The sequence below is a fragment of the Lepisma saccharinum genome, unplaced genomic scaffold (assembly GCF_977018435.1).
Source record: "Lepisma saccharinum unplaced genomic scaffold, izLepSacc3.1 HAP1_SCAFFOLD_388, whole genome shotgun sequence".
In the NCBI taxonomy this organism is placed as follows: domain Eukaryota; kingdom Metazoa; phylum Arthropoda; class Insecta; order Zygentoma; family Lepismatidae; genus Lepisma; species Lepisma saccharinum.
Window position 1 is genome coordinate 156,245 of NW_028143094.1, and position 25,658 is coordinate 181,902.

General features: G+C 36.9%; 1 long non-coding RNA gene across 3 annotated transcripts in view; it reads left to right on the plus strand.

The window, feature by feature from the left end:
• The window catches only part of LOC145982751 (uncharacterized), a 128,715-nt gene that overhangs the window by 84,570 nt on the left and 18,487 nt on the right, over positions 1 to 25,658 (plus strand). Inside the window, exons 1-2 of one of the 3 annotated variants that reach the window (XR_014441139.1) lie at positions 19,897 to 19,977; positions 20,753 to 20,902. This is a non-coding gene — a long non-coding RNA (uncharacterized LOC145982751). Of the gene's footprint in view, positions 1 to 19,896; positions 20,012 to 20,751; positions 20,903 to 25,658 lie in introns of those variants that run through there. The other 2 variants (XR_014441141.1, XR_014441140.1) reach the window with 2 other exon arrangements.

A 25,658-nucleotide genomic window follows, 5' to 3' on the forward strand; every position in this document is an offset into this window, starting at 1 on the left:
AAGGATAAATCTAAGTGTTCTAGATGTGGAAGAGAGGAACATGAAAATTGTAATGAAACTCCGAAGTGTTTAAATTACGGAGGAGAACATGTTGCTACTGATAAGTCATGTGTAAAATGGGAAATGGAAAGAGAAATCATGAGAGTCATGGTATATGATAATTTATCCCGGCAAGAAGCAAGAGATAAAGTTATAACAGGTAACGTTCCACGCAATTATGTTGTACAATGCAACTCATATGCTGATAAAATAAAATAAAACATATAAACAAAAGTCAAGTAAGTGAAATTAACACAAGAAAGACTGGTGTTGTAGGAAATAGCATAACAATACAAAACAGATTTGAAGCCTTAAGTATTGGGGTGAAAGAAAATCAGATACATACTTGGAAAATGTTTCATGGAAAAGAGTTCCTCCAGAAGGTCATTGAGATTTTTCCAAATTTGAAAATAAATTTGAAAAAAATTTCAGACTAAATTCCTATTCGCAAACAAAGCATTATAATGGTGGAAATTCTCAAGGAGAATCAAGTAAAGGTTCTCTAAAGAAATTACAAAGTAATCAAAAACAATGACAGGAACTGTAATTCAGACAAGGAATAATGAGGAAGATGTGGATAGTACAAACAGAAGCATGCAGGAGGTGAACATCAATGAAGAACAGAAAAAAATCGTGTACTTTCCTCACATAACATCTCAGAAGGATCTTATGTATAATTTGTTACAATTAATGGCGAAACTTATGGCGACATTAACTAAAAATTCGGACTTATTAAGCATAAAAGAAATACTAACAGAATGCTCACAAATAAATGGCCAGGTGCAGAAAATTATTGAGGAGTTGTTATTTTTTGGAGAGACACCTTAGGGTGTGGAAGAAAAAATAATGGAAAACATTCGTGGGGGTACACTGGAATGTAAGATCACTGAAAGCAAGAAAGCAAAATCTGGTGAAATCAATAGATGAATATAGACCTGAGCTTTTATGTTTATCGGAAATCTCTGTGAACCCATCAAACATAAATTATTTTAAAGTAAATCATTATCACATAATTTATGAAAAGATTAAAGATGATAGTAAAGGAGTTGCAATTATGATTCATGAAAGCATTCCATTTGAACATATATCTTTTGATTATACATTGTCTATATACGACACATACAAAATTGAAGTCGTAGGAATTAAAATTGCTTTTATGAATCAAAAAGTTAGTATTATATCTATATTGTAACTCCGACGTCTACTTATTTAACGTGCCTCACGTCATTCTGGTTCTACATTACAATGGTAATGTCAAACCCACAAAAACAATTAAACCAATAAACAAAAGGCAATCAGTAATAACCTATTTACCTTTTGTCCCAGGGTAAATGCCATCAGTTGGAGCCCAAGAGATTACATAGGGTAGAACAAATCACACCACAGGGTTAGTTCTATATATACTGTAATTTCTATAAAAGAGCACATGCATAAACATTACATCATTGACCCTTTCATTCATACATTCACTCACGCATTCATATCTCGGCAATCCAAAAGACATGAGTAATTAGTACAATAATAGTTCGGCGGCATGTTTAAAGTTAGCTACATTGATTTAAACTGTTCTTAATTTGACATTTACTTTTGCTTTTCCGGGAAAAACCATGTTCCGGTAGGAGCTTAACCTGTACGACAAAACACTACTCCTTTTATGTTGTTGTAATTGAATGTTAATATTTATATTGTTACTTTTGCGGTGAACTTGGATCACTGTTATATAATTATATAGACAATTTATAGCGTCGTACAATCTGAATGTTAAATACTTTGGATAAATGAATAATTGAATCAGTACGGTTTTACAATTTAAAAATATAGTGGATGCAATTTAATCGCCGTAATAAGCAATGTCTCTTCAAGATTTTTTATATAATTAAGCGAGTTCCTTGGATGTCACGACGGGGCGAACGAAGCTTATCCATTTTCACGTCCATTCCGGCTTACCTTTGTCGGCTCTGACTGAAGTCCTCGTGGTGGAGAAGTGGATGCTTGGCGGCTTGGTCAATAGCTGGCTTCCGGGCGATAAGATTGGATTTCCGCATCTTCAAGGTTGGCAACTAGGTCAGACGCCCCCCAGCGGGGCCTTTCTCTGTCTCTACTCTATCTTGATAGTAAACAGCCACGTGCGAAATAAACACAACACGGAACGGTGCGACACACAAAGCGGATACTTTAAGCGGGTGGTTCGCGAGAGATTGTGCACGATAACACGTCGAAGAAAATCTGAGTAAAACTGTGTCTTCTGCTTCTCCGCTCGTCTATTTATTTGCTATTCAAAAGGTTCGTTACGGTACCCTCTCTTGCCAAGCGTTGGTAAATCGTCCTCAAGTCGTACCCTCTTGTCCTGCTATCTTCGCCCGTGTATTTGGAGTTCTTTGACCCTTCTTCAAAAGCACCTCGAAGAGAGGTTACCCAAAGACCGGGCCCCATTGTAACCTGCACGTTCGTTCCGAAGAGAGTGCCAGGGAGTCTGTAGTTATTGTTGTCCAGTCTCGTTGTTTAATCTTTAATATCTGGCTTAATTCATCTCCTATCAAATTCTGCTTTTGGGATTTTGTCGATTATAATCTGCTGCTGCGCCGTCTTAAATTTCAGGTGAATCTGATCATTGGTACTAAAGTTGTATTTTATGTTTTTTTAGCCCGAGGATCGGCCTCTTCTCTCGGGAAACAGGCTAGTCCTCCGCGCTCCGCCGTCCAACTCTCGGTGTACAGCCACCATCCAATACATGTCATTGCTTATTACGGCGACTAATTGATTTACCTGATAATTAGCAAGATTTTATCGTTATAATATATATACCTACAGGTGCAGAGTTACAGAAATTAATGACAAATTCATTATCGCAAATGTTTGAATGCATAGAAAAGCCTTTTATTATAGCAGGGGATTTCAATTGCTATCACACAATATTGGGAGATCAGGATGAAGATAAGTTGGCGAAAGTGTTAGTAGAATGTATGGATTTGTACAACTTTGCTGTAATTAATGACGGGTCTGCTACGTATATAGGAAGATTAGGTACTCGGCCAACAGCTATAGATTTAACCTGAATGTCAGATGATATATGTGGTAAATTTCAGTGGGAAACAGACAGTGATCAAAGAACCAGTGATCAAAGAACCAGTGACCATTATCCATGTTTCTTTTATACTGATACTAATTCAGTGAGATCTTTCAATACTCCGCTCAGAAGATTGAAAGTTAACGAAGCTGATTGGAATAAATATTCAAATTACTTACAATTTTATTTAAAATATAGATTTAAATAATATTGATAAGAGTACATATGATTATTTTGTAGATTCTGTTAGTATTGTTATGGACAGATCATGTACAAGGGCAAAAGAGGAAGTTGTAAAAAAGTATCCAATAGTACACTGGTGGAACAAAGATTGCCAAAATTTTAAAATACAGAAAATTGAAGCTACAAAAGTTTATAAAACAATACAAAATCAGGAAACTTTGATTAATTATAAGAAAGCAATAGCGCAGCCAAGAAAAGTTATATCAGTGCAAAAAGACAATCGTGGGTAAAGTATTGTGAAGACATAAATAACAAAGAGTGTATCAGTACCATGTGGGCTAAATTTAAATCAATCCGCAAACCACATACCCCTCGATTAATACCACTCAAAGAAACCTGGAAAGATGAATAATCTTTGAATAATCAAAGATTACAATGTCGAAGCCATCTATCAATACAGTTTCAACTCGGGTAGACGGTGTGGAGTCGATGCTACGGGACTTCGAGAGCCGCCTGCAAGAGATCGTCGAGCAGCAGCCAGCCCCTAACAGCGTGGACAGCAGCGCCGTTACACCGTTGCAAGATCTCTGCGCTTCCTTCAAGAAATTCAAGGAGGAGGTTGAAGACACATTCAAAGTTGTGAGGTCCGACCTGCAGATTTTAAGGAAGGAAACGGCAGAAAATGCCATCAGAATCGACGACCTTGAAATGTACTCTCGGAGAAACTGCCTCCTCCTGCATGGAATTCCTGAAAGATCAAACGAAAATACAGACTCCCTGGTACTTGATGTTCTCCACCGGAATCTAAACCTACAACACGTCACTCTGGAGCACATCGAAAGATCTCACCGCCTTGGCCCTCAAAGAAGAACCGCCGCCGATGCCGTCCGTGAAGGAAGGAGGCCTATCATATTTCGTCTGACCAGCTACCGCACCAGGGACGAAGTTTGGAGGCGGAAGAAATCACTGAAAGGGACGAAGCTGCTCATTACCGAATCCCTGACGTCCGTGCGACAAGATGTGTTGCGGAGGGCAAAAGACCGCCACGGCCAACGGAACGTGTGGACCCAAGATGGAAGAATTATCATCCTCTTACCGACTGGCCGAAAAGTATCCGTCACAACACTAGCGGCACTTGACAACATGAAATAAATGCGGGATGAAAAGTAAATTTGCAATAAGGATTCATGAGTGTATGTTTAAATAATGCAATTGTGTGTGTGTTGTGTGTTATGTGTTTTTATTGTGTACAAGCGTGTGAAACTATTTTTTCTTTGCGTATCAATTTTTCTTCCTTGTGCATACGTTCCGTCCATTTGAGTGTCTTTAAATTTAAATCTAATGGAAGTGTGTTATTTCTGTGTTCACTGCACCTGCCTTTCATCAACGCTACTTTTATGGTAAGTCAAATCTTTTTTAAACTAATTATATATGTAATCTCGTTTAAAATGAGTGCTTTCCATCCATTTGTCAGCACTTCTAAAAACCGTAAGCAATATTATGGCTGATAGAGACGATTTGTGTACTGTAAATTCGGCAACGCCGACGTCAAACTTTTTCAACCAACTTTGCAACATTTGTACCTCTTCAACAAACAGCAACAATGGCCTTTCCTACTCAACTGCAGGGCTACAAACGGAAACGGTTTATCCATATTCTGGGCCGCAGCTGAATCTTACACCCGGCAGCTTTAACGCAATTCATATCAACGCGCAAAGTATTCTCGCTCATTTCCTAGAAGTAGAAAATATAATTCAAATAAACAAAGACGTACATGCCTTACTGGTCTCGGAAACATGGTTGAAGGAGAGTCTTTCGGACGATCTGGTGCATCTTCCGGGATTTCGTTTATTTAGGAAAGACAGAATCGGAAAGAGGGGAGGGGGAGTGGCAATTTATTTGCGCGAGGACGTCCCTGCCAAAATTCTCTCAAAGTCGCCCGATGCCTATGAAGGTTCGTCGGAATATATAATCCTCGAAATCAGTATCTGTCAACAAAAACTCCTCCTGGCGGTAGTGTATCGTCCACCTTGCACTCGCCTTGATAACTTCGAGAACGACGTTGCAAACTTTCTACCAAAATATTCACACACGATCGTTCTGGGAGATATGAATACTGACCTATGTAGCAAAAAAGAAAAGGTTATAGAATTCCGTGATACGTTCTCTGCTTTAAATCTTTCCATTTGCCATTTAAATCCAACCCACCACACGGCCACTTCCGACTCGTGGCTTGACGTCATCTTGGTTTCTGACGAAAATCGTGTAATGCGCCATGGCCAAATACCAGTGCCTGGAATTTCCTACCACGATTTAATTTACGTGTCCTATTATCTTCGCATTCCTAAATACAAAGCAAAACAAGTTTCATATAGAGACTTCAAAAACATTAACGAAGCCCGCCTAAATGAAGACGCTGCCCTTGTACCATGGCATTTAATCAGTACGTTACCTACAGTGGATGAGCAAGTCTTATTGTTAAATACCTTTATCCTCCAATTGTACAATAAACATGCTCCAGTCAGGAAGAAGCGTGTTTCGCGTCCCCCTGCTCCCTGGCTGACGGACGAGTTGCACCGGCTTATGGCGATGCGTGACAAAGCGTACACCAAATATAGGAAGGCGATCAAGGTCGGTGATTATAACACATCCATCTTTGAAAATTACAGAATTCTGAGGAACCGTTGCACCCAGGAAGTACGAAAATCAAAGCGTCGATTCGCGTCTGAACTACTAACATACGAAAGCAAACCTGACGTCCTCTGGAAAAAATTGAAAATACTGGGAGTTGGGAAACGGAGAAACCACGAATCCGTGAATAAATTTCCACCGGAAGTATTGAACGATCACTTTTGTGATCTTCCGATCGTCGATGATAATGTGAAACACGACACGATTCGTAACATTGAAACACGCTCCACAACTGCTCTAAAATTTTGTTTTTCTTATTTTTCGCCGGAACAGGTCAGAAAATCGTTACAGAAGATAAAGTCATCGGCCGTAGGAGTAGATGAAATTTCTATCCTCATGATTAAAAAAATTCTCTACCACGTACTTGCTCCTATCACTCATATTTTTAATTTTTCTTTAATTACCGGCGCATTTCCCTCGTCTTGGAAACTCGCCCTGGTACGCCCTATACCTAAAACAAACAACATAATAAACGTCAACGATTACCGACCAATCAGCATCCTCCCAGCCTTGTCTAAAGCCCTAGAGCATCTCGTTAGCGATCAAACCCGGGACTTTCTAAGGCGAAATAATTTAATAGATCCTCTTCAGTCTGGCTTTCGAAGTAACCACAGCACTTGCACGGCTCTCGTCAACGTAACCGATGACATGAGGCTAGGCTAGGCTAGACAATAAACAACTTACGATTCTGGTACTTCTAGACTTTACAAAAGCTTTTCAGACAATTGATCATGAAATTCTACTCGCTAAATTATCATCGATTTTCAATTTTTCCGACTCCGCGGTTAATTGGTTCTGCTCCTATCTACAAGAACGTCGACAATGTGTCGTTGACCTATATGGAAAATCGTCGTGGAAAAACATTCCATGTGGTGTCCCTCAAGGCACCGTACTCGGCCCCCTCTTATTTGCTCTGTATATAAACGACCTCCCGACGGTGCTTAACGGCTGTAAATACCATATCTATGCCGACGATTTTCAGTTATATTTCTCTTTCCCCCCGCAAGAAATACTGCATGCAATAGAAATTGTGAACAATGACCTTAAACAAATAAGTACTTGGTCTGCACACCATGGCTTACATCTAAACCCGACTAAAACCCAGTGTATTCTTGTAGGTTCCCCTAGAATTTTGAGCAAAATAGATAAATCTAGCCTCCCTAGACTCAACGTAAATGATATTCATCTGCCCTTCTCCACTACTGTTAAGAATCTGGGTGTGATACTCAACCAACATCTCACCTGGGCAGAGCAAGTTAACTCTGTATCTAGAAGAGCTTTCGGTGCATTGCATTCACTCTATCGGCTCAAAAACTTCCTCCCTGAACGCATAAAAATTAAACTGGTCCAGTCTCTTGTATTTCCCATTGTTGACTATTGCGACATAGCTTTCTTGGATGTCAATCACGAGCAAGCTAAACGACTGCAGCGAATTCAAAATGCCTGCATTCGTTTCGTTTTCGATCTAAAATATTCAGACCATTTGACATCGTACTTTGCGAAGGTCGAGTGGCTTAAATTAAGCGATAAACGTAATTTCCATAAGTTAATTTTACTGTACAAAATCCTCCAAATAAAAGACCCGCAATATCTCTATAACCGATTTCAACATCTTTCCGACTTTCACAGCCACAACACCAGATCGCGCGAAAGGTCTCTGCTGTCCATTCCACTCCACAAATCCAACTTTTATGCAAATTCTTTTACTGTTACCTCAGCAGGCCTTTGGAACAAGTTGCCACCTGAAATTCATGTCTCTTCCTCAATTGTGACGTTCAAAAAATTGTTAAAGTTACACATATTATACAATGAAAATTAAATGTTTGATTTCCCTAATAATATGGCGGGTGCAGAGAATGATAGAAGGACGTAAGGCACTAAAATTAATTAGAGTAATAGTTAAGATGAATTATCGTCAAAGTATACCGTTTTGGACTGTGTTTTAAGTATGTGAAATATTGGACTGTGCTTAAGTAAGTGTTGTGTTATGTATTTGCTTGTACGTGTGTAAGGGCAAAAATATGTATGTGTGAGTGTGAGTGTGTTTGTCCGTATCTATAGGTTAGATTACCTTTCTTATATGTAATTTCTCTTTGTATTTTTTTTATTTCTCTGTAATTTTTTATATTTTTTTTTCTTCCTTTTTTTTCAATATGTTAATTATTTTCATATTCAATTTTTTTTGTAAACATGGTCAAGTGGAAGAAAAGGCTCCACAGCCTTAACTTCGCCATGTAAAAGAAGACGAAATAAAAAAAATAAATAAATAAATAAATATTATGAAGGTAACATGTAATAATAAACACGAACCTGCGGATGCCCCTGATGAAATTTTCTCTTTATCAGGTAAATCAGTTCTAAAGATAGACATTCACAAGGATTATACACCAATATCATGATCCATGAAATAAGAGACATAATAATTAGAGCCAAGGAAACAACTACAGGAAAGATGGAATATCATACTCGATGATTCAAAATTTGCCGGAATGTGGTATAATATATCTTTGTAACATCCACAACTATATAAGGAATTCAGGAAATGTACCGCAATCGTGGTACACTCAAATGATTTTACCAATATTGAAACCTGGTAAAAGCCCACATAAAGGAGAATCTTATAGACCGATAGCTTTGTCTTCAGTACTGGGGAAAAGTTTTGAAAAATTAATTCTAAAGAGAATTAGTTTGCATATAGGGGGTCAAGGTTTATTTTCAAGGCTCCAAGTTGGATTTAGGAAGGGCATGGGGTGTACAGATGCATTGGCAATGTTATCATCAAAAATGTATGATACAATGAAAAGGAAAAGTAGTCTTATTGCTGCTTTCTTAGATATTAAAGGGGCATATGATAATGTAAATATAAATAAATTATTAAACATTCTACAAAATCTGAAAATACCTTATATGCATCTAAAAATAATTTGGAATCTATTAAAAAATCGTTGTTTATATTTTTACTTTCACAATAAAGTTGAGGGTCCTAGATGGATAACAAGAGGACTTCCACAGGGAAGCCCTTTAAGCCCTTTATTTTTTAATATATATTTAATGGATGTTCAAAGAATATGTCCTGAGCCATTTGGATTTATACAATATGCAGATGATTTATGTATATATGATAGTGTCAAGCAATTAGATAATGGAATCACAAACATGGAAGCGAAAATAATAGAGATAAAGAAATTTCTTGAGAATAGGTCTATCAATATATCGTCAGAAAAATCAAAGCTGATTATATTTAGTAAAAAAGGAGCTCCGAAAAATGTGAATCAATACACAAAAAAGTTACACATTCTCATAGAAAATACAGTAAAATATTTAGGCGTTATATTTGATACTAAATTAAATGGAAACCTCATGTAAAAATGTTAGTGAAAAAGGCAGAAGTAATTTACAATGTATTTCGTTCTATGGCTATAACAAAATGGGGAAGTCATCCTAGTACTATGATGAATTTTTACAAAAACTATTACAAACCAACAATAGATTACGGGATTATAGTCTTTAATACAGTTTCGGAACGTGCATTTCGACCTTTGGAAGTAATGGAGAGGAATGTTCTTCGAAAGTGTCTAGGACTGATGAAGAGTACTCCCAATGTTGCAGTATACATGGAAGCATGCGAATGGAACTTAAGTTGTAGGAAAAGAGAAATGTCTATTAAATAACTGTTAAAAACAGAAGTTAATCATCCGTTTAACGACATTCTATTCGACTTGGTTGAATTATATGATACAGGCAAAATTAACAACTGCGAAGATATAGGATTCATGCAATTATATAATGAGTACTATGAGGATCATCAAAAAATATTGAAAGTAAGGAGTAAGCCCATATATACTCTAGCTTTTCCTGTTTGTGAATATAGAGAAATTTATTTTCCTGAACAATATACAAAATATGATTACATGGAAAGATGGAAAGATTATTACTTTATATATACAGACGGTTCAAAAAGTAGTCAAAATGTAGGATGTGCTGTTTATGATGTATAGAAGAAGGAATCAATTATGATACATTTACCGGAAGATTTTTCCATTTTTACAGCTGAAGCTTGGGCAATTTACCAAACACTAATTTATACATATAAATTGCAAGAAAAAATATATTAATATTAACGGATTCCAAAAGTGTATTACATTCAATTCAGTCCAATTACGATTTATTATTTAAATGCTCGCACTGATAATGTTATTGGACGAATTAAATTTCTAATTATTTCAATACCTATTATAAACTGTGTAAAAACTTTACAAAATTTAAGGAGTAGTGGAAAGACAATTCATATAACCTGGGTTAAAGCACATTGTCAAAATTTAGGATAAGATATGGCAGATTTGTATGCAAAACAAGCTAGGGTGATTCAACCTGTACTGGAGCTGAAAACCTGGTACACAGATCTTCTACCGAGGGTGAAGAAAAAGTTGAAGGAAAACTGGAAGGAATGGTGCAAAGGTGAATTTCAAAATGCAGGCAGCTTTTATCAGAGGATAGCTAAATTAAATAGAATCAGGACTTGGTTTACAAATGTTCAAGGTACAAGGAATGTGATAGTATTACTAAATCGTATTAGGTCAGGACATACAACTACTAAAAGTCATTTACAAAAGATCCGGATTGTACAAAACCCAAACTGTACAATGTGGCAACAAGGAAGATATACACCATATCATATTTGAGTGTAATGATACACACAAGAAAGAGAGACATTCTATAAAAACCATATAAACTGTGAAATTCCTTTTCCTCACTGTTTGGAATCTTTGATTTGTGAACCGAACCTTACAGTTGGATATATATTGTTATCTTTTTTTTAGAAAATGTAGCTTAACTATTTAGTAGAGAATAAATATTGATAGTGTATTTTAATAATAATGTACAAAAATGTAAGTTTATGTACAGTACATACATAGATATGGGAAAAACTGCTTAGCGGTAATCCCAAGTAAAATGTCAATAAATAAATAAGCTGCAAGCATCTGAAATCAAATATGAAAAAATTAAACAATTCGTACATTCAAAAAATAGTTATCATTAAAATTTTTGAAGTGGTGTTTCGTCGCAATATACTCCGTGGTTTAAATTTTAGCCAACACTGTTGCCGATATTTCACTCTGTTTTTTCTAACGATATGATGATGAATGCGAGTGCTTTGAAATCGTGAAAGTTAAACCAAGTTACCAGAGAATAACGAATCCAGTACATGCTGGAAGAAGGGAACATCAGAAAAAACTCAAAGGTAAGTCTTATATTTAAATGCTTGTTGCTTAATCCATCAAAAGCAAAACGTTTGGAATATGCAAGAGTGATGCAGAATGTATTATTGATAATGTTGAGGAAATACCTTCCGATACAATTTATGTGAGAATATCGCTTCAACTTGTCTATCTTTGCAACGCAGCACGCATTTTCCCTTACAAACGAAATTGATAATTCTTTGCAATTGTAAAATCAGAAGAGAATGTTATTTTAAATTAGGCATAATGCAGATAATTACAGTCTTGTGATTATTACTAGAGCATGCAATACCTTGATATAGATTACATTCTGGCATTAAATCGACATTGTACGAAATGCTCTACTATCGTTCCTGTGAGATTATTTTCGTATTTCACTGGTGCTATTCAAATGTACGTACATCGGAATTTGTATTACAAATCAGTCGTTCATTATAGTTTCACTTTCCTCTTGTACATGGTTGGAACGAGTTGTTTCTGACCTGATTTGAACATGATTTTCCTCCTTTTTTATTTTGAAACTTTGTTTTTTTTCTTTGTTCAGTTCATAGACACATACACAATATTAACAATATTTTTATTTGTTCCATTTGCAGATGAACATTTGAGATTCAATTTGACGTGTCTTGTACGAATACCTTGAAATTTGTAAAAAGGACAACAGATTTGACTAAGAATGGTAACCCAATACCGTGGAACTTTGTGGATATGATTCTTTGGAAACAAAATCGTCTGCATGGATTGTTTGAGCTGTACACATTTTGCAGATACATGGTTGAATGGTGATAGTTTACAAGAAATCAAGAGTCCAACATATACTCAAGAAATTATCTGGTTGGAAGTAGTCAGCAAGTTGGAACTGTATATTAGAGAAACTGAAAATAATGGTAATGGTATAACTTGTTTGTCTTGTCTGTCAAGTTGTAGTACACATTCCTTGATTTCTTTTGTTAATTTCAAATTTTTAAGGGTATTTTCTCAAAATCTTAGGATATTCATTGCTTTCTGAATGGAATGATAATTCTAAGACAGCAAAAAGCATACGTATCTCTGAGTGAACGACATACTGTTTTGCAGGATGAGAAAGAAGGAGAGTGAAGTTACATTGAAACAAAAATGTTAATTTGAATATATTCGTATATCCCGAATATATGATAATTATTACCATATTGTATCTTAGAAAACTTCTCTCACACTTCTTATCTCAGTAATGCTGAACTCTAAGAAATCAACAGTGTTTATAACTAAGTTAATATATTTTATGTAAATACAGAGGCAATAAAATTCACATCTTTTACTTAAAGATGAAAAAATAATATTTTATTGTATTTTTTTGAGCAAACAATATATTATTCAGAATTACTGTTGAACTGTGGTATACCAATGAGTATTATTGGAGATTATATAGCTTTATGTCAAAATTATTCAAACGAAAATACGCTTGGAATAGATACATTCTGGTTCCTTGCAATAAATAAGATTATTCCTATGGTCTCACGATTTCAATAATCACTAATTCATCCATTCTTTCAGGCGAGCATATGATTCAACAAATCGTAAAAATTGAACAAAGGAAAATATTCTCTATGCGAAAAATAGTAATTCTACACTTCTGGGACATACTTCAACTGTTCGACCCTATAAAGAGTGACACTTTATGTAAACAGGAGTGTACAGTCAGAGAAAGTAGTTCTTGGGCCATGAGACCTACGATATCATAACATCTTAAAGCCTGTTGTCTATGCAACCCAAATAACAAAATTGTCGCTTAGGATTGCCTGGCCGGCCTGGATTCTCGGGAAAGATTTAGTATTGACAGCAGCGTGAGTCGTATCCCCAAGGCTCAGCCATAACAGACAACAACTGGGTGCAGTGAGACCACCAGGAATAGTTTCAGGAATTGGTTTCTTAACATCAGCTACTCGTAAGGAAATGTTTTCTTTACTGATATTAGAGTTACTGTCAAGAAAGTTCACTGAAATTGTGGTTTTCATCGAATCATCATCGCGCAACACACATGCTGTCAACCCAGAAGTCCTTGAAAAAATTGGAGTTAAAAACAACTACTTGGCTAATAATAAGACGAATCGATATTCATTAGTCCCAACTTAGAATTTTGGTAAGGCATGGATCATCATGTCCTATCATCCATTTCATTACTTCATTAATCATCCTCATCACCTTTGTTGACGAACGTACTAGAAAAGCAATGTAAGATAAGAAAAATTAATAAATTAATAAATGACATTTTCAGCGATTTTACGCAGCGACTCAGTTGCATGTAGAAATAGTTTATTTAATCGAGAACCAAGGACCCCTCGTTCTGCTTCATTGTCGTTTTCCCTCCACTTTCTCTGCCGCGATTAACCTGATGTTGATTAATGGAACATTAATTAAAACAACCAACCAACGAAACAATCCACAAAATGCACCAAAGCGGCGCTTATTATGAAGTATGTGATATTATGCTAATTTAGAATTTAGTAAGAAAATGGGAATTTTGGGGTGTTCAGTTAAGTGGTTGCACATCCATTACGTAATCGCGATATCATCAAATTGTACGAAGCGTGTCTACACCTAGGTAAAGTGTCAGTCCCCGTGAAGGAATATTTAGCGCAAAGCCAGGGCTTTAAGATCAAACTTGTTTTGTTATTCTTTTTATTAGTAATGACCTCGGTTTTCTTCCTCTGAAGTTAAATTATTCATGACGACGATTTATGATTATATTAAAGACATGAATGAACATACACAATGAACCCATTTTGGTCGGAACTCGAACTCTGAACCTTGTTAGGCAAGGAATACAAATATATATAAGGCATGAGTGTTTCATTGGAGATGTTCCTCTACTTCCGTCATTTTATCACTAATATATTTCTTTAATATGCAATAATAAATCACAACTACCTAAAAATAAATATTATTTTGCATTTTCACATGCGTATGTCTTTTTACGGTTAGAGTGTGAACTGGCACCTGTTTATTTAGAATGTTCTTTATATTTCGTGTGTAGTTAAAGATAGGAAAAATGCTTGGGGAACGATTAGGGCTATAAGAATTCCGTTGGTGACGGAGTGGTTAGCACAGTGCGCTACGATGCCTGATGTCCTGGGTTTGAATCCAGTCGTGCGTATGGGTGTTCTTTGTGAGTGCCCCATCATCAATTTCATCATATCACTCATCCTCGTCGTCGCGATTAGCAAAATGTGAAAGAAAAACAACGCTAAATAAGAAAATAAAAAGAGGTTATAAGAATCATTCTTATTTCCGGACGTGTCCTAAATTTTATAGTTGTCTGGCCTCCGGAAGGAATTTGAAAGAAATCACAAATGTCTTATACGTATTTTGGGCATGACGTAACTTCAAATTAGATGGAGAAACAGAAAATCTGAGAGGAGTCTGAGATAATGTGGTTCCTTGGAGAAGTATGCTTATATCATTGTGTGTGCATGGTTGCTACTGGATGTTCGGAAAAAGAATTATAATCCCAGCTCAGAAATTACTTAACGATTTTCTAGATCCGGAAAAGTCCGGATATATGTATAAAAATCCTTACTTTGTGAAGTTCTATCGATACTATAAGTGTGGGTAATTTGTTCGAAGTAACAAGTTTCATTCCAGCAGTCCTTATTAGAGAATAAGGCACACAATTCTGTTCTTTCCCAGTGTAGTTTTTTACATTTCAATAAACAAGAACTTCCAGACTTCGTTTACGAAATTGTGAACTTTATCCTTCCCGAATTCATGGATTGTTTTCCCTTCCTGGCCCCGTCTCGACGAAAAACGTTCTGTCTTGAATACACAAGTTGAAATCACTATGGACGTACTTTTAATTAGCAGTTGAGGAATTTTGAACTCAACCGTTCACTTCAACATTAATTTTTGAGCGGAAGATGTGTCATATTCTCGTTATATGCTAAGATATTCTAGTAACCTATTATATTTACTGCAAATACGTTCGTGTCCAACATTTTGAGACAATTTTTCCTACTTTCCGCTGAAGAGTGATCTGATAGCCCTATGTGTGATGAAAACTGTTTTTTACTCAATTTCTGATATAATTTATTCCAGCATTTCCTTCAACTTCTATTACCTTGTTATTACCTCCAATGCTTACACAATTTTTCCTTCGTGCTCGACCTTTGGGTTCAGAAATGTTTACAACATCATCTCCCGCGCGTAAATAGCAGGCAACAACACTCTGAAAGACCATAATGTATACAACTTGTTTACTACATATTTTACGAAAATATTAGAATGTTAGCTTGATATAACTGTGGATTGAAACGAACGAAATAAAATACCTATTTTATACGCACACTGGAACGAGCGCAGGCCTGCTGTGAGTCACTCTGCCAGTGAATGTCACTGATCGAAGCAGTTGGAGCTTGCTTGCTACAAGGAGGCTCCTTATCTCTGCTCAAGGAAACACGGAAATCTTTGTTAGTGTTTTTTTTCGCAAACTAATGGTGAACATTTATAGGAACTTAAGGAGCAGTATCGTGTATTCTATTGGAATTTGATTTCGTGACGTTTAAAGGATATCATAACAATATGTAAATCTCTTTTGTGACCTACACTGAACTTGTGTTAAAGTTTCATTGACATGTGAAAGCGGAAATTTATAGATTCTTCTTCCTTACGATTTCTAAACAACCGAAGAGTGTGGTGAACGTGAAACTACTTATTGTTCGCAACAACGATATGTATTATACAAATGCTCTCTACTCAAAAACCCTATTACATCACAAGAAGTGATTTTTAAGACAATTCTTCCACGTATCCAACGTAACCAATATTCAGATTGATTCCAAGCTTCTGTTTGGGTTATTTTGTGTCGAATTTTTACCTCTTGCGATAATCACGAAGATGAAGATGATGGGTAATGATACGAACGCAATGCTACATCTAAGCCTCAACAGCTTTCGAACCTGGATCCTCTGGCTTTGTAGAGAGTTACAGTGATTTTTATTTTTATTTTCATTTGGTATTTTAAGTGCACTTTATGCACAGTAAGGCTAATTGGGACTGCATCTACAGTTTAAAGTGGGATCCGAACCACTATGTGTCTCCACCGGGTATCGAACCCGGGACTTCTTGATTACAAGGCGACTCCGCCACTACTGCGCCATCGGGAAGGCTAAGAGAGAGAGAGAGAGAGAGAGAGAGAGAGCGAGAGTTAGAGAGTTAGTTACGGTGACTACGCTAATGAAGAATTGAAAGTAGCAGAACGACTAAGCTATTCTTTAGTCAATATTGTGAATGTTAATGAATATTATGAATGTCAGTTCAAATTGGAAAACAAAAACTTCGAAATTTCCAGAGTGCCCTTACACATCGTTATGTTTTTCTCTCTTTCCACACATTACTTTGCTACTAGATATTTCCATGCTAAGACGTAGATGCTGCAGCCACACAAAGGATATCGGCTGTTGTTCTTATAACAAAATATAACATGTATGAATTGTGTCAAGAAAAATTGGAGCCTATTCACATCCCTACAGAACTTGGAAGAAAGCCCACGTAGAGATTGGGAAGTTCAGTTCCGACAAAATCTGGATGTATGTAGTAAATTAAAAAGCAAAGTGCTACCTTGTGCTTTGCACCAAGCCATGAAGGCGTGTAGGGGGTGTGAAGATAAGGCCCAAAGCTTTCTTGATCAGGCAGAAAGTGGTAATGATGTGATCAGCACCACGCCCCTGGCCGCCTTACCCCCCAGTTTCATCGAAGTACCCACGTTATACGACACTGAGTGGGCACCGGAGCCGCTTGAACAGGTGGCCAAAATCCCGATTCTCCCCCGTCGGTTATCTCTCGGACGACTGAGCTACTGCGGCACATAGTGTAGTAGACTACGTAATTAAGGCAAGAATTATTTTACAGTTTCGTTCAACGTTTTTAGGGAAATCATTTTCGGACATATAACGTGTAGCTCTTGTCGTTTTGCGACCTGGCTTGAGAAAAGGCGATTTGCTGACGAACAACATTCCACCTGACAAGTGACATGACTTTCCTACATTTCCTGTGTCTATTGGCTATTGCATGAAAGACGAGTTGCGCTTGAGACAGACAGAATCACCCGATCACTTAATGGTGCAATGTCTGTTATGTCTTATGGGGAAGAAATTTTGACACCACTGTACAACTAACTTTCAATTTTATGACTAGTTAGGTGGAAAAATAAATGAGATACAGGTACTAATTTCATAATGTAAGTAGTTTACAGTTACTGTTACTCGAAAATGTTACTGTTACTTCCATAGACAGCCGCAGAACAAACCAGTATAATTTGTGAAGAACTGTGAAAAATAACTTTGGACATTGTGCGGAGGCAACGTGTGCAAAATGAAACGAACAAATAATCACTCTGCTGCTCGTTTACCTTTATTTCCGGTTTTCAAATAAAGACCTCCCGATGGCGTAGTGGTATCGTCGTCGCCTTGTAATCAAGGGGTTCGATACATAGTGGAGGCACATTGCACAGTGGTTCGGATCCCACTTTAAAATGTAGGTCAAGTCTTCATTTGCCTATCTGTGCATAAAAAGGACTTAAAACATCAATTCAAGGTTCTCAAATAAATAATTTTCTTATAGTAGCTATAGTAATTTGAGATTTAATTTAAATTGTAACACTGTTAAACCTTGTTTCCATGTTAAAAAAACCATTAAAATGTTGACCAAGGCAAACTTTTATAGTATAAAAAAAATTACATGAAAACGTAACGTTTCCATCCTCTAACACGGTCTTCTTCAGACGAATATTCAATTGTGAATATTCGTCTGAAGAAGACCCTGTTAGAGGGTGGAAAAGTTACGTTTTCATGTATAATTTTTTATAGTATAAATGTTTGCCTTGGTCAGCATTTAATTTTTTTTTCTTTAAATTTCATCTTCAGTTTTCTTCCAATATTGCGAATAAGAACTTTTGCTGATTTTAATATACCCGAAAATATTATAAACTAAAATACAATTTGGTCTTATCGTCATTCTGAGAAAATGGAACACTTATTTGTATCAATTTGAATTCTGCAAGAAAAATACATTATGAAATTTACGGCCTTGTGGAAAAATTAACATTACTAATTTTAAGCATTTTTCAACAATATTTATAATTGAAAACAATTGAAAATCTGTTTTATCTTTAACTTCATTTTACTAATACAGGGTGCAGAAAATTATATCATGCAAATAGCGTTTTAACAACGAAAGCACGGAGCGTTGTGTTCTGCACAAGAATATTTTGAACGGTCGCTCCATACACAAGAAAAGAACTTCGCTGGAGCAAGCGAACGAAAATAAGTCTCTGCGCAAGTAGTGACGCGAGGCGGCTCTACCAATGAACACGTGAGAGGGAACGGGATTGCGTGGAACGGGAGAAAGCGGCTGTAGTTACCAGCTTTCGCAGCATCGTGTACTGCTTCGCTCTGCCCACTCGACTCACCCCCCCCCCCCTTCAGCCTTGCTGCAGCAGAGATAGTCGGGACAGAGTATAAAGTCTCCAATCAAAGGTAGAAAGTAGTGTCATACAAAATGAAGTGTACAGTCAGGCAACGCGGCACTTGCTTCAAAGGAATTCACATAATGTTTTCAATTATTTCAATTACTGTCCTCACTTGGTCGGTTTCGTGTTTGAATTAACTACACTTATTATTCTATTTTCTTCTCTGCGTTCGAAATATTAAAATAAATACTTAATATAAAACAACGGAATTTCTATTAATATTTCTACAATTCCTTCCTTCCACTCATGATATATTGCTTGCTTCATTTCACACACCCGAGAAATGGCTTCCTCTGCTTTTTGTGGAGAAGAATTCTCTCACGAGTTGCAGTCCATTGTTGAGCCGTAGTTCTCTGTGGATAATATTGCCAGTACTGAAAATAGTTCTTGTCACATGATCATTCGGAAGTACGTATGTTTCATTAGCTTCAACCTGAAAAAGTTTCCTCCATTCTTCTTTGTTCAGCGATTTATTTTTGTCGAGTTCAAGTGTAAGAAGTTTCATTAAAACTTATATAACACGTACAGTCACGGACACTACCGGCTTGTAATGAATACATTGACTTTTAATGGAATCTTTACAAGCCGGCAGTGTCCGTGACTGTACAACAATCATAAGCTCCATACAGCAATAAATTATTTTATTCATAGTTTATTTATAGGGCCGTGGCTAGTAAAATCAGAAGACGCCCGTCCGATTTTTTTTAAAAAAATAAATATTTGACGTATTCATCCAAGTTGAAACGTTTATCTAGAATTTATAGCCGGATAAGAACAGAATGTAGTAGTTCTATTGATCTGAAAATATTGCCTTTTCCATATATTTTCTCACTTCTATTTATGACATTTTCGTATGAACTCCTTGGGATGGTAGGCGGTCGCTCACCCTTTTCTACGCCTCTGCCTTATCATTCCCGTATGTCTTTACGGTATGTTGCAATGTTCGGTGATAGTACGTGGTAGACCTTTCATATGAATTGAAACAAGCAAAACAAATTATAAATGCGAATGAGAAATCTTCTCTATTGTTAATTGAGAAATCAATCGAGACGAAAGGAAGTAATCATTGCAGAATATTGAAACACATAACATTTCAAAACCTTGCTGGTGCTCCATGTAACGTTACACTTAATATAAATTAAGAAGTTTATCTCTGTCCTTACATGCAAGCGTGTTAAATTCTAAACTATATAAGGTGTCAGCGGTTACAGACTGAATCGTTCTGCAGCCGTGTGCTTCATACTAGCACAGTTTTGGTATTGAATTTCTTATTTTTATAAACTCTTTAATGTTAGTATTTGGAAGTTGTACGTATCAAGAAAGTTAGTCAACAAAGATAGAATGTTAGAAAATATCTCCAATACTCTTTCATATTAGTTTAAAGTTATTTACGTAAGTGAAGAACACAAAATATTATTTTTAATATGTTCAAAAGTTTAATACTAAACTCTAGGAGAAAGTGAGTAGTACAACACTGGGTATGTTAGACCCAATTCTTTATTAATATATAGTCTATAAGTCAGTGTTCCACATTCGTGTTATTTATTATAAATTTAAATAACAATCGCATATATTTGGATAAATATGAAAATTGCTATTTTTAATTATCCGTTCGTATAATAATCTTAATTTTTTTTCTAATGGAAAATTAGCAAACTAAAAAATACAAGAGCATACAAAAATCACAAACAAAAGGTGTTATCTTCCAAACACGTAGTCATTTATCGATGTATGTTATTTATCAAAGTAAAACATGTTACATCTGCAGAGAAGATGTTGTTGTTACATAGTGAAATTTAAACTTACACTACAATGTTTTACTTACGAACATTAACTTCAATAATTTATTTTAAGTTTTGTAAAAAGGCTGTAAGGAACTTGAAGGGATATCTTCCAGAAAGTTAGTAATTTATCTATGTTTGCGTCACATCAATGAACCCTATATAACATGTCGGAAATTATGTGTATGTTACATTTGTAGTGAAAAGTAAATTATTACAGTAACGTTAAGATTGAATAATATGATTATAGGTACACTATAAAGTTTGCACCACCATCCAATCAGCAGCAAGAATGAGCGCCGTTGGATTCTCTGGACATTTCTTCACATTCTTGCTTATGGTTGCCATTTTGATGTTCTTCAACGTGAAAATTGGAAGTAGCTGTAAGATAGCTGGCCCTGTAAGTATATTATTGTTGGATCTAGAAATAAAAGACTCGCTGCTAATATCCTTTTGAGTATATTCGCAAGAACATGTGCACAGTAAAAAAACATGACAATCATCATACTTTTTCTGCCCGGGATGACAGTAATATAACACAGCACAGAATACAGAGTAAACAATATTACCAGGTGCCAACTCACATAATATCTAACTTCCTCCCACCTGAGTTGGCATATGATACAATAATAGTTTCTTAGGTAATTTTATCTCTCTCCCACTACGCGTGGTACAAGGTTTGGTTTCATTGGGAGGTAGAACGTCTGTCTGATGTTTCTTTTTGGTTTGTGGCTTAGGTAATGAACTATTCATTGCTTTACCCTCCACTGCAGTCACCTCCAATGGATAGAACCTCTGTACAGGAGGAAGTAGTTCACCATGGCAAGTTTTCAGACGTACCAATCTTGTCACTTGATCCTTACCTGAAAGAATCTCAGTTACACAACCCAATGGCCAATTGTATCTTTACATATTGTCAAAACCAATCAACACAATATCTCCTACCCTAACAGACCCACATGCTCTGTTTATGGCCTTTTGCGTTAACTGTCCAATAGACTCATTCCTGAAACGATATCTGATATCTTGTCTCAACTTTTGACAGTAACGGAGACGATTGTTGAGCATTGAAGAATCCACATGGTCAGAATCAGGTACACCTGTCACCCTGATTTCTTGTAAGAACATAGCAGGTGTTAGAGGAACTAATTCTGTCTCACTTTCATACATGTAGGTAAGTGGGCGTGAATTAATTATGGCTTCACAGTCACAGAGGATTGTTGTCATTTCTTCGTAGTACAAAACTGATTTTCCGAGTGTTCTTTTCAACAGACCCTCCAGGACACGAACCAATCTCTCCCAAAAACCACCTCACCAGGCTGCACTGGGTGGAATGAACTTCCACTTGATTCACTGAGCTGTGGAATATTCTTCAACTTTCTTCCAATCAAGTGTCATAAATGTATTCTCAGTACCTCTGAAATTGGTACCATTATCACTGTCGATTACAGAGGGTCTGCCTCTCCTTGACACGAATCGTCTAAAAACCTGGATAAAAATCCCAGTTGATAGAGAAGTAACTAACTCTAAGTGAATGGCTCTATATAATGCACATGTAAAAAGGCATAGCCATGCCTTTTTGCCATCTTTAAGATAAACAGGTCCCGCAAAGTCCTCACCTGCTACTTCAAATACATTAGCATCTTTAACTCGATCAGTTGGCAATGGTGCTGGAAGGACTTGGATTGGTTTGGCTGCGTGTCTCTTGCAAGTAACACATTTCGAGAGCACTGAACGTACAGCTCTTCTACCACGAAGGATCCAGAAGTTTTCTCTTAAAATACTTAGTAATATGTTTACACCTGCATGACATGCTTTCTTGTGCCAATACATTATCAGCAATTTAACGACTGGGTGTTGTGCTGGAAGAACTATGGGAAGCCTGAAATTTTCAGTATCTTCTCGGCAATAATTTTGGTTATCACACGAATAACGTCGTCCTTGCCCTCATATGTGCACAAAGAGGAAAGGGATTTGTCATCCTTTATTCGGAATGCTTCTTGTTGTTTTAGTCTTAATACTGCATTTTCTGCTTCCTGAAGTTCGCGAACACCAAGATCTCCAGATCTATGATTCTGCGAATTTCTACTATTATACAAAAATCTTTCGATCCATCCAATGAGTCTAATCACTTGGTTATAGTTAGAGATATATCTGTAATACCGTTTAGACTCAGCATCTTGAGCTTTCATACTAAGCATCGTTGATGAAGGTAACACATTCCTTCTTTCTCTGTCAACTTCCTCCTTGTTGATAGGAAACTCCTACGGTGGCCACTCACACGGATCCCCTTTCAACCAATGAGGTCCCTCCCACCATATGGATCTCAACAACTGCCTTGCATCACAACCTCTTGAAGAAAAATCTGCGGGATTCATTTCACTGGGTACATATTTCCATGCACTGGGATCAGAGAGTTGTCTAATTTATTTAACTCTGTTCCCAACAAATACTCCCCAAACTCCTTCTCGTGGAATCCAAGTCAGCACCGTGGAAGAATCAGTCCAAAAGATAATGGAGTTATATTTTTAACCCAAATGTTCTCGAATCCTGGTTGATAGCCTTGCTCCCACCTTCGCGGCAAGCAATTCTAGCCGAGGAATTGTACTATTCTTTGGAGCCACTCGTGCCTTTGCCTCAATAAATTGTACGCTAACACCTCTCCTCGTGTCAACCCTCATGAAAACTGCTGATGCATATGCCACTTTGCTAGCATCACAGAATACGTGAATGCTCATAGAGTTAAGTTCATTGGATTCATAATCCCAGCCCATGCAACTTCTGGGTATCCTTACCTCTTTTAGCATCGGTAATTCTCGTACCCATTTTAAAAACTGTGTTCTTATTTCTTCACTAACTTGCTCATCCCATCCAAGCCCCTCTGCCCAAGTCTGCTGAAGTAACAATTTTGGTAGAAGAGTCACGGGACAAGTAAAACCTATAGGATCAAATATACGGTGTGCTACAGATAATATCACACGTTTCGAAACTGTCTCGAGCTCAACATCTTCAATGTCAAAATTAACTTTAATTGTATCGGCTTGAGGATTCCAACTGAGTCCTAACACTGAAGTAGGGCTAATGTCCTCATCAATCCTTTGAGGGACTGAATACTCCCACCCTCTGAGGTCAAAACCTGCTTCAGACATAACTGCACGCGATTCTCTTATAAATTTATGGAGATTTTCGTGATTGTCTACACTGGTGGCACATTTGTCCACATAAAAGGAACCTTGTAATTTTAAAATAGTATCTTCTGTATAAGCTAAGTCTTCCTTCCCGAAATGACATCTCTGCAATTCTTGAACCAAATGATGTTCATTAACAGCACCCAACAGAAATGGACTGCTCGTAACACCAAACACTACACGAGTATATCTGAATTCTTGAACTGTTCCAGTATTAATATCGTGCCACCAGAGAAATCTCAGGTAGTCTCTATCTTTAGGGTGTACAGAAATTTGTAAAAAAGCTCGTTCAATATCTGCTATAACTCCTATTTTTCCTTTCCGAAAATGTAGTAAAATATCAGCAATGAGAACAATCAAGTTGGGTCCAGGTTCTAAACATTGGTTCAAAGACTGGTGTCCTTTTACTTTAGCAGAAGCGTCAAACACTGGTCTAATTTTTGTCGTGTTAATGCTCTCTTTCACTACATGTCGATGGGGTAAGTAATGGCCACAATTCTCTGCTTCATCCTCTGGAACCACCTCAATGACTCCCTCGGACAACCATTCTTGTAGCACTTCATCGTAACTCTGAAACAGACGTTCTTGTTTCAACTTCTGTGTAGTTGACCTAAGTCGTTTTTCTGCTAGTTCTTTATTGGTGGGAAGAGGCGAACAATCTTCCTTCCATGTAACTGTACTTCATATCTTCCTTCAGCATTGAATGTCAGTGTCTGCAAAATTGTTCTTTGACAGCCCGTGTGTGTACTTCCGCAGACTTCTTGGCAATGGGATCCTTGATTCCTATAGTATCCAGTTCCCACAGATCAGCTCTTTACCCATAAGTGTCCATCCCAGCTGAGTTTCCACAGCCACTAAACCACACTTCAATTTCACAACATGACCAGTCAGTAGTTTACCACAAACATCTGCACCAATAAGAATTTCAACTGGACCTTTCATCTTACCTGTATCTGTTAACCTTATTTGACTTTTGTTCAGCTCATTTAACCAAACACTTGGTGTTACATAAGGAATCTCATCACATATTGTATCTTGATCAAGAACATCAAATGTGCACGAATATTTTCTCTCAATGTATCAACCTTTGTTTGCCAATGGAGTTATAACCCATATATGTTACAAGAGATTTGCATATATACGATTTTTGTGAACCTGTGTCCATAAGAACTCTCGCATTCCTGCTCTTATTGTAGTTACCTTTCAAATCTACTACCAATGTCTGCATGAATACATGCGGATTTTCAAGTTGGTTTATCAGTGTATTGTTTACCTCAGCATTTGATTCTTTGCCTTCAGAATAATGGTCAGAATCATTTTCTTTGTCTGAAATATTAGTACACATCAATACAACATGCTTTTTCTTGCAAACAACACATTTCAAATTGACCTTGCACTTCTTCGAAAAATGACCAAATTTTAAACATGCAAACCAATGCTTTTTATCTTTTAGAACTTTCTGTCTTTCAGAGAGAGACATTTTCTGGGCTTTAAAGCAATCATATGAACTGTGCTTACCACCACAGAACACACAACTTTTCTCCCTACTACCACTGACACTCAACAAATCTGTCGCACTGGGGATAATAGGCTGACGCGGTGCAGAACACCTTTTCTTCCGAACTTTCACTGCTGCACCATCCAATTCAAACCCAGCTGTTGCAGGGTTGATTCGTTCTTCTCCTTCCACTTCAGCTCGCAGGAATGACATCAAGGACTGCATTCTTCCGGTCGGCGTTGTCTCATTATTTTCCTCAGCAGCAGGCAATGTTCTTCTCTGCCACACACGCATCAAATCCTCTGGGAGACTGGACTCCACCAATGAAAACAGCATTGCTGCATATTTGCCGCTGATAACACCCATCGATTCTAATGCTCGAAGTTGGGACTCCAGTGTGTCATACAAAGTGCTCAAACAATTTTTTCTTGACGGTTCAACACCTTTTGTAACACCAATTTTAGCAGTTC